Consider the following 9344-nt stretch of genomic DNA (forward strand, 5'->3'; position numbering starts at 1 on the left):
ACTCTTTCCTCAAAGTATTACATCACTTTGAAATAAGATTTCTTCCAGCACCACATTTCAGATTAGGCAGCTACACAATCCCTATTCTGCTGCCTGCAGGTACTGCTGAATATTTTTCCTGTACCTTTTGAACAGATATGAAAATTGTATTCCAGTCCTTTAAGACAAAATGACTGGATGGTGGTACAATTTGTGAAAAGAAAATGTCAAGATTCCCCCCAACTGGGACCTGCTCAAAATGTGTCAATATTGCCAAACACATGATTCTTGCAAATGCTTCCATGAGTGCATTTCTAAATAAAGCACACTGTATTGGTTTTAAATAAAATCTGTGTGTGTGTGTTTGCAAACATGCATGTGTGAGAGTGCTTTTTTATCCCGTGTTTAAAGAAAACACCTGTAGACAGTAATATTTTTGAAGCAGCACACAAGTTTATTTAAATTGTAAAACATTACATAGTGAGTTAGCCAGATTTTTAGATGGTTTTAGATCATGTTGTTATTTCTAGGCTCACAATACAAATGCTTTCAAATATTCTAGAAGGACCTGATTCATAGCATTGCCCTCAACAGAAGCTCAGCCATAGCTTTCAAGAAAATAGCCAAGCCTTTAAGTGTGCGCTTATTTGAAGTGGCATACGTTTGTAGGACCCTCTGGCCTAAGTTGAGCATGTTAGAACTTTTAATGACCATCCCTTTGTATACATAAGGTCCTTGATCATCCCAGGAAGAAAGATGCTTATTTTGGCTCAGCTTGCTGAAAAACACTAGCATTTTTTCTAATACACACATTCATCCTCTCTAACACTTCCTGAACAATGAGATCAGAATCCTCTAGGTTTATAGGGCTTTTGCAGTCATACTCTGTGCCTGTTCTAGCAGAAACAGGCTTTATTTCCCTTTGTCCATGTCACCCTGCCTCACATATGTTCAGTATTTTTGAAGGACAGTGGCATGAAGTTTAGCTTTATCATATTTTGCTAAACTCTGCCATTGAAGACTGTCCTTCATTTCAGCATTCGGTAAGAGGTTGCTGTTGTTCTGATTTTTCTTCCACCAGAGGGGGAGCCCTTAATTGCTCCAGTTGATGGCTGGGCATCAGGTACATTTTTTTGGTTTACTTCATTACTGCTTAGTCAAAAGTTCCATAATCATAAGGATAGCAAAGCTTAACAGGGGGGCAGTACACATTGGCAATGTGAAGGGGGTGCATGTGAGTGCTTGTGCACCCCCTGGTAGCACCAGCTGCAAAACTGGAAGTGCTGGTGGAAGTGCACTTCCGGTTTCACCGCTGCTTCAGTGATCAGCCAATGCCCACCCCCCCAGTCAGTGATCAGCCACTGGGGGACCCCCCCCCCCGAGTGATCTGGTGCCCCGCCAGACTTGGGAGGCACCAGTCACCCATGGCAGTACATCAGTTAGACTATTTCACCAGCTGCTGCTTTCTTTTAAGAGACACCTTTTTATTATTTAGACTTTTATGATTTTATGCCTTTTTAAATATACAGATTTGATGCAGTGTCAAAGGGATGTTTCTTTTTATGCCGTTCAGGGCGATTTCTGAAATGTCTGCTAGTAAATCAAAGGCCGAATTGAGTATTGAGCAAACCAGGAAAGCCAAGGCTGCAACTGAACTCCAACTAGCTTTGAGTATCAAGGACAATAAAAAGTCCTTTTTCAGATATGTGGGGAGCTGGAGGAAAAGCAAGGGAGATATTGGACCCCTGCTAAACCAGATGGGACAACTGACAACTGACACCCAGGAAAAAGCCAAATTATTAAATGGGTACTTTGCGTCAGTCTTTCTTCAGTCCCATGGGACGCCCATGCCCACTACGGGACAGGGAGGTCCGGGTGAGGGAGATATCCTGCCCTCCATCAATGCTGACCTCGTGAAGGAACACCTTGAGAGGCTGGATACCTTCAAGACAGCTGGCCCTGACAATCTACACCCCAGGGTACTCAAGAAGCAGGCTAGCATCATAGCCCAGCCCCAGGCACGGATCTTTGAGAACTCCTGATACTCTGGTGTAGTGCCCGAAGACTGGAAGAAGGCCAATGTGGTGCCTATCTTCAAGAAAGGGAGGAAAGTGGATCTGGCAAACTATAGACACATCAGCCTGACTTCTATCCTGGGGAAGATCTTAGAAAAGTTTATTAAAGAGGCCATCCTTAATGGACTGGCTGACGCCAACATCTTAAGGGATAGCCAGCACGGGTTTGTTGCGGGTAGGTCTTGCTTGACCAATCTCATTTCCTTCTACGACCAGGTGACCTATCACCTGGACAAGGGAGAAGAGATTGATGTCATATATCTTGACTTCAAAAAAGCCTTCGATCTGGTGTCCCATGATCGCCTCTTGGAGAAACTGGCCAATTGTCGCCTTGGGTCCTCCACGATCCACTGGCTGGAAAATTGGCTCCGGGGTCGGACCCAGAGGGTAGTAATCGATGGAAGTCACTCATCGTGGTGTCCTGTGACCAGTGGGGTCCCCCAAGGCTCTGTCCTTGGACCCATACTGTTCAACATCTTCATATTGGAGTCAGAAGCGGACTACCCAAGTTCGACGATGACACCAAATTTTGGGGCAAAGCCTTCCACACCTGAAGTCAGGAGAGTGATCCAGGCTGACCTGGACAGGCTCAGCAAATGGGCAGATGAGAACCTGATGGTGTTTAACACTGAAAAATGCCAGGTTCTTCACCTTGGAAGGAAAAACCTGTAGCATCTTTACAGGCTCGGCAATGCTATCCTGGCTAGCACTACGGAAGAAAGAGACTTGGGGGTCATCATTGACCACAAGATGAACATGAGCCTTCAATGTGATGCTGTGGCTAAGAAGAGGACCAAAACGCTGGCTTGCATCCATAGATGCTTCTCAAGCAAATCCCGGGACATCATTCTCCCCTTGTACTCGGCCTTGGTGAGGCCGCAGCTGGAGTACTGTGTCCAGTTTTGGGCCCCACAATTCAAAAAGGATGTGGAGAAGCTTGAGAGAGTCCAGAGAAGAGCCACACGTATGATCAGAGGTCAGGAAAACAGACCTTACGATGACAGGCTGAGAGCTATGGGGCTCTTTAGCCTGGAAAAGGGCAGGCTCAGGGGTGATCTGATGGCCACTTATAAGTTTATCGGGGTGGCCTCCAGTATCTGGGGGAACGTTTGTTCACCAGAGTGCCCCAAGGGATGATGAGGTTGAACAGATATAAACTACTGCAAGACAGTTTCAGGCTGGACATAAGGAAGAATTTCTTTATTGTCCGAGCCCCCCAGGTCTGGAACAGCCTGCCATTGGACGTGGCTCAAGCACCTACATTGAACACCTTCAAAAAAAAATTGGATGCTTATCTTGCTGGGATCCTATGACCCCAGCTGACTTCCTGCCCTTCGGACGGGGGGCTGGACTCAATGATCTTCTGAGGTCCCTTCCAGCCCTAATATCTATGAAATCTACAGTTTTCTTCTGCTGGAGGAGGATTGGATAAGCAGTTTTAAGAGTACCAAATCTGTCTTCATGCAGCTAAGCATGTTTCCCTTCTGCAGTTAAAAAGGGCCTTCTACTACATACTCTCTTTTTATTCCAGATCAACTCATGACATCGTTTTCTGGGCTTTGCTCTGCAATTGTGATTTCAGTCCATGGAAGAACTACGTGTTGCACAGAGGTTTAAACAGACATTCAACTTGTTTCTTAGAGGCCAAGTCCAAATGTCTGTCTAAACACTCCTTGGACTGACAGTACAGTCTACAAGTAGGGCATTTCTGCTGTACATGTTGCCTGTGCATGCTTTGCTCTGACAGAGGCAGTATAGGAGCCTGCATGCATAACTATGGCTCTACAGTGTGGACAAAGCTCAAAATAATTTATTTCCCCAAACACCTTTTTCACATCGTAACAGGGCATGAATTCTGGGCCCTGTTATGTTCTGCTCCTCAAGAGGAGTCCAGCAGGATGCCATCATGCTCCAGAACACTGAAAGAACTTAGGCTGGCACTGGGAGAGTTAAGTCACACATGCATCGGAGAAGCACCATGGAAGCTGGCCCAAAGGATGCTGTTGGTTCTGGTTCCCTTTTAAAGGGGAGTAGCTGGCCAATTCTGCCCCAGAATGGGAAGTGAGGAGATACATACCTCACATGCAGGCAGAGCCATGAGACGAGCTCAAGAACAGAGCTGAAAGTCGCTCAAGAGAAGAAGCGAACAGGAGATAGGTGCCGGACCATTGCCCATACACACCAGGTTGAGTGGGGAGGTATCCCGTCTTCTCACCAGAAAGGAATCATGGCCAGGAGAGTAAAGTAAGGGGACACACTGAGACTGAGCACAGCATGAACCTGGGAATTTAAAGGGGTAAAATTGAATTGGTGGACTCATTATTAATTCCTGATCAAGGCGATTCCGGGTAATTCAGCGGCTATAGGGGAGCGAGCCTGGCTGTAACTAGGACTTAATGGACTATTGGGAAAGTAGCAAAATTGATTAATTGATCCAGGATTGTGGGAGGAAATTTGGCCATTCCTGGGAAAGGCATTGTAAATTGAGAATGGATACACAATTAAGTGATAAATTCTCATTAAAAAACTAGGAGACTGTGGTGTCGATGCCTACATAGTCAGATGGGTCACTAACTGGCTGGAGGTCCACACCCAGAGAGTGGTGCCGGATGGGTCTTATTCGACCTGGAGGGATGTGGGCAGTGGGGTTCCCCAGGGCTCGGTCCTCGGACCCGCGCTGTTCAACATCTTCATCAGCGACTTGGACAAAGGGGTAAAATGCACCCTGTTCAAATTTTGCAGATGACATTAAGATGTGGGGAGAAGTGGGCATGCTATAAGAAAGGAACAGGCTGCAATCGGAACTGGACAGGCTACAGGAGTGGGCGGAAGAGAACAGGGTGGGTTTCAACACTGACAAGTACAGGGTACTGCGCCTGGGGAGGAAGAACCAACAGCAAACCTACATGCTGGGGAACTCTTCTCATCAGTGCAGAGGCAGAGAAGGATCTTGGTGTCATTACTGAGGCCAATATGAACATGGGCCAACAGTGTGGGGATGCGGTCAGGAAGGCCAACCGCACCTTGTCATGCATCCACAGATGCATCTCAAGCAGATCCAAGGAGTTGATCCTCCCCCTCAATACGACACTGGTTAGGCCACAGTTGGAGTACTGTGTCCAGTTCTGGGTGCCGCACTTCAGAAGGAATGTGGACCACATGGAGAGGGTCCAGAGGAGGCCACCTGCATGATCAGGGGGCAGCAGGAAAGGCCCTACAAGGATAGGCTAAGGGACCTGAACCTGTTCAGCCTCCACAAGAGAAGGCTGAGGGGGGATCTAGTGGCCATTTAGAAACTAGTCAGGGGGACCAGCAGGCATCGGGAGAGTCCCTGTTCCCCCGAGCACTCCCAGGAGTGATAAGAAATCATGGTCACAAGCTGGCAAAGGGTAGATTCAGGCTAGACATCAGGAGGCGGCGGCTAGGATCTGGAACCAACTTCCAAGAAAAGTGGTGCTGGCTCCTACTCTGGGGGTCTTTAAAAGGAGGCTGGATGAACACCTGGCCAGAGTCATTTAACCCCAGTACTCTTTCCTGCCACAGCAGGGGGTCGGACTTGATGATCTGCTCAGGTCCCTTCTGACCCTACAACTATGAAACTATGAAACTATACCTGGTTGAGTAAATGGAAAGTAATGCAAGATGAAGGAGATGATAGGACTGCGAGTGGCCAGGGTTTTAGATAAAGGAAATTAAGGAAAGACATGCCAGGCAAGTTGTCTGGGTCGCTTGCTGATGACTAAAATTTAAACAGGTGTGTGCTGGTCAGGGTGTAGGGTAGGTGGAGCCCCTGAGAAAGAAAATATAAAATTCATAGAATCCAACTCACTCTGCAATATACCAGTCTCCCCGGGGCAGGGGTGGGGGTGGTTATGACATCATAACATAACAGGTGAAAGAAATAGCGGAGACACAATGGAGTAAAGAAAACTGAGGTTTTTTATTCATTTAACCAGACTGTCAGCAAACATTACCAGTGGGGCAGCTGCTTACACACATCTAGAATATCATAATAATGCTCATTGTGTAACAGGAGGAAATAAGCCTTGGGTTATACAGGGGTGTCATGTGTTTTAAATGAGCTCCAACCCATTTTCTCCTTATATAGCATGACATGGATACTGACCTTTAAAAGTTGTTCAAGCTCCATTACTTCACTGAGAGTAGCCTTCTTCTGAATTGACCACCCCTATTTCTAAGAGTTTGGCATCTGGGGATTTCCCACCAGCTGTGAGGCCCAACAGACTCCCAGGAAACATAGGTTACTACCTGAGTAATTCACATCAATTAAATACGTTCTTTTTTTAGAGATGATTTGGAAACAAGAAATAGAATGTGTGGGCACATCCAGATGAGCATAGATGTGTAGTATGTGCTGCAGCAGACCCACCTGTGGTGCCACACACTGCACATGCACGCATTCTCTGGACTGTTACTTTGCAGCCCATGGAGGGTTTTTTATCCTGGGAGATCCTGGGGTCAAAAAAACCCAAGCCAAAAAAAAGCAGGGCAGTGCACATGGTGGCAGCATGCACTATCCAAAACTGGGGCCTGGCTGGCCAGAGACATGCTCTGGCTGCTGGCCAGGCTTCCTGCTGCAGAAGCACCACAACTGCAGTTCTCAGAGGCCCCCAGGATCCCAAGTAAGGCTGCTAGGGCACTGGCCCCAGCCTCCTCTACCCCACCCAGGGTAACTTGCCATGAGCCAGAGTGTGCATGGCACAAGCATTCTCCAGGGACAAGTAGCAGCAGCATAAGGTGTGCCATTGCTACTTTTTCCCAGGGTAACATACATTCCCACCCTGTAAGTCAACAGGTACCATTGCCTGCACCTTTAACAACAGTCACAGATAACTAGAATGTTGTATAGTATTGCACTATGAATTTGCAGCAAATTACTGAACCACTCCAACAACATGCCCACAGACATGTTATGTACATTGATACCTTTAGAATGCAAAGTGTTCCCCAAACAATCCACATGAAAATGTAGCTGAGCAAAGTCACAGGGTGTGAAACTATAGCGAAGATCAGCTAGAATTTGCTCTATCCCCCTGTTTAGGGCTTCATAAACCAATTCTAGTGGCACGTGCCCCAGATTAACAAAATGAAACTCAGCTGTATACATCTGGACCCTAAACTTAGATATTCTCCATTCCTATCTTCTCACACATTCCATATCCACCTTTGGTAGTGTAGGCATGGGAGGAGGAGTGATTGCAGGGCTCTCTGGAGGGTTTTCTAAATCACACTCACTACTACCCCCAGGATCAGATTCTGCATCCCTGCTCTCTGGCTCCACAAACTTAGGAGGAAGAGGAGCATTTGAGGGTCTCTCCAAGGGGGGTTCTAAATCACATTCACCATCCCAGCTAGGGGGTCTCCTATTTTTTCCTCAACAAATATTTCACCCTACCCACTCTCATCTTTCAAAGCAGGGTTAAGAATTGTTGTCTTGTCTTTTACAACCAATAACTGTCCATAATCCTTTTGAGATGGCATAGGCTTCCTTACACTACCTGAGCTCTCAGTTCTGGGTTTTTTCTTCACAGCCCCTGAATTACAAATTTGGGGATTGTGAATCCTTATGTTTTTACTCACCACTTCTCAGGGTTTAGGGTTGCATTTACCTCTAAGGAACAGTTGTGCTTGTGTGGTCTTTTCTTTTTACCATGTGCTTTTGGCTTGGCTTTTTGAAGGTCATAGTTGCCTTCGTCCTCTGGTTGAGCTCTCCTGTTGCTTTCTATTAGCTGTGTCTCAAGGATCTGGTACTCTGCAGATTCCTTCTCTAGGGGTATTGCACAAGACAACTTGGAGAATTAAAAAAGTTTCAACTCACTATCAAGCATTTATTTTTTATGAACTGATGGCAAAGCTTAACTTCATATATACCTACAACATTAAAAAATGACCCTGCTTAAAAATTCCCCAGCAAAAATTACAGCACCACAAGCTCAAAGCCAAAAATAGATTTTACCAGGCATATACCAACAAAGCTTACTCCTAGCTTCACCTTCCAGAGAAATGGAGGAACCTATGCCCAAAAGTAAAATAGTCATACACACACACAATTTTTAAAGTGTGGTGTTAGAAATGCAGGGTAAAGACATCATGCTACATGGCATGCTTACATTGGTTTTCCATTTTTGTGTTCCTGTTTAGGGAGGCAAACATAGTTTTAGTCACCATTATTACTTAATGCACTATGTTTAAATTAATACAGCTACAGACTGCTTGAAAATATTAGGGGTAACCCCAGTTTAAATGCATTTTTACTTTCCTGTGGTAAATTACAAGCACTGTTCACTGTTTCCCCATTAGGCAGATCCCTCTATAATGAAGACAAAGACAAAGTTACTAAAGACAGTGTATTCAAACAGAAAAGTGCGTGTCTCTCTGTGTCTGTATACAGAGGGAGAAACAGAAAAGTCTATGTGTGTGTGTGTTCATAGTATCATAGTGCTTAGGGGCAGAAGGGACCTAAACAGATCATCAGGTCCAACCCGTGCTCCGGGCAGGAACAGGTGCCAGGGTCATATCACCCCAACCAGATATCTGTCCAACCTCCTCTTGAAGACCCCCAAGGTAGGAGAGAGTACCACTTCCCTTGGGATCCATTCAGTTAGCCTGGCAGTCCTAACTGCAAAGTAATGTCCCTTGATGTCCAGCCTGAACCTTCTCTCTAACAATTTGTGGCCATTATTCCTAGTAAACCTGGGTGGTGCCCGGGCAACAGAGTCTCCCCCAATTCTCTCTGGTCCCCCCAGTGAGTTTGTAGATGGTCACCAGATCCCCTCTCAGCCTTCTCTTGTGGAGGCTGAGTAGGTTCAGGCCCTTTAACCTCTCTTCATAGGGCCTGCCCCACTGCCCCTTGACCATGCGAGTGGCCCTCCTCTGGACCCTCTCAACATTCCTCCTGAAGAGCGGCGCCCAGAACTAGACGCAGTACTCCAACTGTGGCCTGACCAGCGCCGCATAGAGGGGAAGGATCACCTCCCTAGACCTGCTTGTGATGCATCTGTAGATGCACGACAAGGTGCAGTTAGCCTTACTGACAGCTTCCTCGCATTGGCGGCTCATGTTCATCCTGGAGTCAACAGTGACTCCAAAATCCCTTTCTGCCACCGTGTTGACAAGAAGGGTGTTCCCCAGCCTATAGGTGTGTTTAGCAAGAGAAACAAAAGGTATGCGTGTGTGTATAGAAAAACAAAGTGTGTGTATAAGCGTGTATAGAGAGAGATAAAGAAAAGGGGTGGGGGTATATAGAGGGAGAAACAGACGTGTGGGGGG

The sequence above is a fragment of the Alligator sinensis genome, unplaced genomic scaffold (assembly GCF_000455745.1).
Source record: "Alligator sinensis unplaced genomic scaffold, ASM45574v1 scaffold514_1, whole genome shotgun sequence".
NCBI lineage: Eukaryota > Metazoa > Chordata > Crocodylia > Alligatoridae > Alligator > Alligator sinensis.